Source organism: Poromitra crassiceps (assembly GCF_964638095.1).
Source record: "Poromitra crassiceps genome assembly, chromosome: 30".
NCBI lineage: Eukaryota > Metazoa > Chordata > Actinopteri > Beryciformes > Melamphaidae > Poromitra > Poromitra crassiceps.
The window spans coordinates 3,391,439-3,397,339 of NC_139652.1; positions in this window are offsets into that span (position 1 = coordinate 3,391,439).

Consider the following 5,901-nt stretch of genomic DNA (forward strand, 5'->3'; position numbering starts at 1 on the left):
CGTCCGGAGACATATTACATTAAATTGGCCGTTGCGGGCTGCTGGGTTGGGCTGGGTTCGGAATTTTCAGATATTTTAACGGGCCGGGCGGGGCGGGCTGGCTCCAATGACGGGTTGGGTTGGGGCGGACCTTAAAAAAACCTGACCCGCGCATCACTAGCCCCCACCCTCACCCCACCCTTCCTTGTGTGTCTGTGTCATCGCTGTTTGCTGTCTGTTGCACCAACTTCACCCCCCCCCCCACCCCACCCCATAGTGTTTAGTGTATAGTGTCATCTTTGTCCGCTATTTGTAGACTAACTTCACCCACGCCCTCCAGTATTTAGTATGTTGTGTATTGTAAAGCGTCTTTGAGATCTGGAAAAGCGCTATAAGCTGCATTTACTATTATGATGATGTTGTAACCCCTGCTGAGAGTAGGTCTCACCTCGAACATGTACGTCATGACGGTTCCTCTGCCGTGGATGAAGACGGCACCAGCGCGGTCGTCCTCTCGCACTGGTGGCGTGCTGGTGGGCGGAGCCTGAGGCTGAGCGGAGCTCTGATGCACAAAACCAAACACACAACACACATGTTACAGACAGTTCAGCCCTCTCATTATGTGTGGTAGATATACTGTAAAACTACTACTAAGCAAAACATTTTTTTTTAGGAAAAAACATGATATATTGTGATATTTTGGCAGGACAGAATGGCAATGTAAAATTTGGGATTTTGTCCGACACTAGTCTCACTTGCCAGAGTTCCCTCTGTAAGGAAGTTTGTGTGCTTGCCTTGTGTGAATTGTGAAGTTGCTGGATCTTAGGTAAGGGCTCACGGGCAGTGATCGATTAGAACCACAGAGATGTCTTTCAGGCTAATTTATTTGGAATATCAGGCAGGAGCAGTATACAGAGTGGCATACAGGTTGCAGAAAGGGAACATACATATCAATACAGAACAACACCTTTATAACCCCCCCCACATTCGAGGTATGACATCGTTGGTGATGTCACAACGTTCGGGGAGGTATGACATCATCGATGACCTCACAAAGTCACGTCTGCCATCACAGTCAGCCTAGACCGTCTGACATCGCTGATGACCTCACAGGGGAAACTCTGACATCACCGATGACCTCACGAGGTGAACCCTGACATCATCAGCGATCATCATTGCGTCGTACGGAAGAAAATCCCTCTCCGCTCCCTGCAAGCTAAGCTCTGCCATTGGCTCGACCCACTCTGACTGACCGGCTGCGACCATATATGGATTTCCTTTCCGCTCCTTCTGTGACGAATCTGTCTATCTCAAATGCTTCTGTCTCTGCCGCTGTGCGTGTCGAATCTGTCGATCTCAAACGCCTGCGCCGCTGTGAAACAACATCATCAATGCTAGCTCGTTGCTACACACTGAAAACGATTGGATCTGGAATGTGCCTGCTTGGTACTTTCTGTGTTTGTTTGTAAAGGTAAACAGAGCCTTCCCCCCCTCCCCCACTATACCAGAGTGCCAGCCAGTACAGCCAGACTCTCCCCCATTGTAGGGAGAGAGTCTGGCAAGCGAGACTAGTCTTACGTGTCTGTCTCGCATCCACATGAACGGGATAGTGCATCGGCTCTGGACATTGTCTGTCCGAGAGGGGCCAGCGCATCACCTGGGCCAGAGCACGTCAGCTAGGCTAACCCACCTCTCATTCACCTGGGCCAGAGCACGTCAGCTAGGCTAACCCACCTCTCATTCACCTGGGCCAGAGCACGTCAGCTAGGCTAACCCACCTCTCATTCACCTGGGCCAGAGCACGTCAGCTAGGCTAACCCACCTCTCATTCACCTGGGCCAGAGCACGTCAGCTAGGCTAACCCACCTCTCATTCACCTGGGCCAGAGCACGTCAGCTAGGCTAACCCACCTCTCATTCACCTGGGCCAGAGCACGTCAGCTAGGCTAACCCACCTCTCATTCACCTGGGCCAGAGCACGTCAGCTAGGCTAACCCACCTCTCATTCACCTGGGCCAGAGCACGTCAGCTAGGCTAACCCACCTCTCATTCACCTGGGCCAGAGCACGTCAGCTAGGCTAACCCACCTCTCATTCACCTGGGCCAGAGCACGTCAGCTAGGCTAACCCACCTCTCATTCACCTGGGCCAGAGCACGTCAGCTAGGCTAACCCACCTCTCATTCACCTGGGCCAGAGCACGTCAGCTAGGCTAACCCACCTCTCATTCACCTGGGCAAGAGCACGTCAGCTAGGCTAACCCACCTCTCATTCACCTGGGCCAGAGCACGTCAGCTAGGCTAACCAACCTCTCATTCACCTGGGCCAGAGCACGTCAGCTAGGCTAACCCACCTCTCATTCACCTGGGCCAGAGCACGTCAGCTAGGCTAACCCACCTCTCAATCACCTGGGCCAGAGCACGTCAGCTAGGCTAACCCACCTCTCATTCACCTGGGCCAGAGCACGTCAGCTAGGCTAACCCACCTCTCATTCACCTGGGCGAGAGCACGTCAGCTAGGCTAACCCACCTCTCATTCACCTGGGCCAGAGCACGTCAGCTAGGCTAACCCACCTCTCATTCACCTGGGCCAGAGCACGTCAACTAGGCTAACCCACCTCTCATTCACCTGGGCCAGAGCACATCAGCTAGGCTAACCCACCTCTCATTCACCTGGGCCAGAGCACGTCAGCTAGGCTAACCCACCTCTCATTCACCTGGGCCAGAGCACGTCAGCTAGGCTAACCCACCTCTCATTCACCTGGGCCAGAGCACGTCAGCTAGGCTAACCCACCTCTCATTCACCTGGGCCAGAGCACGTCAGCTAGGCTAACCCACCTCTCATTCACCTGGGCCAGAGCACGTCAGCTAGGCTAACCCACCTCTCATTCACCTGGGCCAGAGCACGTCAGCTAGGCTAACCCACCTCTCATTCACCTGGGCCAGAGCACGTCAGCTAGGCTAACCCACCTCTCATTCACCTGGGCCAGAGCACGTCAGCTAGGCTAACCCACCTCTCATTCACCTGGGCCAGAGCACGTCAGCTAGGCTAACCCACCTCTCATTCACCTGGGCCAGAGCACGTCAGCTAGGCTAACCCACCTCTCATTCACCTGGGCCAGAGCACGTCAGCTAGGCTAACCCACCTCTCATTCACCTGGGCCAGAGCACGTCAGCTAGGCTAACCCACCTCTCATTCACCTGGGCCAGAGCACGTCAGCTAGGCTAACCCACCTCTCATTCACCTGGGCCAGAGCACGTCAGCTAGGCTAACCCACCTCTCATTCACCTGGGCCAGAGCACGTCAGCTAGGCTAACCCACCTCTCATTCACCTGGGCCAGAGCACGTCAGCTAGGCTAACCCACCTCTCATTCACCTGGGCCAGAGCATGTCAGCTAGGCTAACCCACCTCTCATTCACCTGGGCCAGAGCACGTCAGCTAGGCTAACCCACCTCTCATTCACCTGGACCAGAGCACGTCAGCTAGGCTAACCCACTTCTCATTCACCTGGACCAGAGCACGTCAGCTAGGCTAACCCACCTCTCATTCACCTGGACCAGAGCACGTCAGCTAGGCTAACCCACCTCTCATTCACCTGGACCAGAGCACGTCAGCTAGGCTAACCCACCTCTCATTCACCTGGGCCAGAGCACGTCAGCTAGGCTAACCCACCTCTCATTCACCTGGACCAGAGCACGTCAGCTAGGCTAACCCACCTCTCATTCACCTGGGCCAGAGCACGTCAGCTAGGCTAACCCACCTCTCATTCACCTGGACCAGAGCACGTCAGCTAGGCTAACCCACCTCTCATTCATAACCTTGTATCCTTGTTCTTCTCATGTCACTGTACCATTATGCCTGTTAACCCATAGACATATAAGATACGAGCCTGAATATGAATATTGAGATAACTGGGCAGCCGGTACGTAACACACACAAAACAACCACACAACACACACAACACACACAAAACAACCACCCAACATACACAAAACACACACAAACTCTTTAAGACATTCCCCCACGGCAAGAGACTGAGGTCTGCCAAGACCAGAACCACCCGCCACAAGACCAGCTTCTTCCCAACCGCCATCAGCCTCACCAACAAGGCCCGGAAACCCCTTCCGCCAAGGGCCTGACAAACAACCCCCCCCCCCCCCACACACACAAACTCACTACCTCCTCCTAAACTCAACTGAACCCCCCCCCCCCCCCACATAAAACTGGAACTCATATCTAATTTAATGCCTGTCTAACTGGGACTGTAAATTCATGTAAATTCCCTGTACATTAATGCCTATTTAACTTAGCATGTAAATTTCATGTACATTCAATGTAAACTCTTATTTAACTCCGACTGTAAATTCATGTAAATCCACTGCCTATTTAACGTCTATTTAACTCAGTCTGTAAATCTCATGTAAATCCAACGTAAATTCATATTTATCATCCACAGAACACTTCACCACTGATGTACATATTGTATATATTTACTCGATTTGATTGCACTTGCAACTTTGCGATTGTCTTTAGTTATCTTCCTACTTCTGATCTCTGTATATTGATGTGACCGCTACGCTGCATACAGACACTAAGACAAATTCCTCGTATGTAACTTGCATACTGTGGCAATAAAAGTGATTCTGATTCTGAAATAACCACAGAACACACACAAAAAACCACCCAAAACAACCACACAACATACCTTCACAGTCACTGCTTTATACAGTATATCGTTGAATATAGTTGAATCGCTTTGTTTGACCAAGTACAACCCTTTTTATAGGATTTTATGAAACGCCAGTGGAAAAATGAATGGGGAATCAAATCCCTTATGTCCCGTGCCGATTCCGCTATAAGGCGTGACTTTGGCACGCTATAAAACCTTATCTTTATATTAAAGGAGAATTTTGGTATTTTTCAACCTGGACCCAATTTTCATATTCTTTTAGTATAACTAAAATGTGAACAGAAATCTTTGAAATTGGTGCAGTATTGACCAAGGTCACTTCAGTTGGCAGCTGCTTTTACCACATGCCCCTAGTGCGGGGATGTGCAGTAGGGGGCATCTTGGAAAAGCGGCTGCCAACTGACGAGATCTACTGCACCAATTTCAAAGATTTCTGTTCACATTTTAGTTATACATAAAAAAGAAAAGAAAATAGGGTCCAGGTTGAAAATACTGAAATTCTCCATTAAATAGGAAAAACTTCACCTCATGGTTGCTGGTGATGAAGTGCCCCTGGCTGTACCACTCGTTGGGAAAAGGCTGCAGGTTCTGGTAAAGAGAGTGAGAACGAGAAGTTACTTGTGGGAAATTAACCAGGCTAAACAGGCAGCTAGCTGCAGCTGCAGCCAGCACCAGCTGTTTGTACCTGCTTTGTACCTGCTTGTCTACATAGAGCCTTCTGCCCTACCTGTGACTTGTCCACATAGACCCTTCTGCCCTACCTGTGACTTGTCCACATAGACTCTTCTGCCCTACCTGTGACTTGTCCAGATAGAGCCTTCTGCCCTACCTGTGACTTGTCCATACAGACCCTTCTGCCCTACCTGTGACTTGTCCATACAGACCCTTCTGCCCTACCTGTGACTTGTCCACATAGACTCTTCTGCCCTACCTGTGACTTGTCCACATAGAGCCTTCTGCCCTACCTGTGACTTGTCCACATAGAGCCTTCTGCCCTACCTGTGACTTGTCCATACAGACCCTTCTGCCCTACCTGTGACTCATCTACATAGACTCTTCTGCCCTACCTGTGACTTGTCCACATAGACCCTTCTGCCCTACCTGTGACTCATCTACATAGACCCTTCTGCCCTACCCGTGACTTGTCCACATAGACCCTTCTGCCCTACCTGTGACTTGTCCACATAGAGCCTTCTGCCCTACCTGTGACTCATCTACATAGACCCTTCTGCCC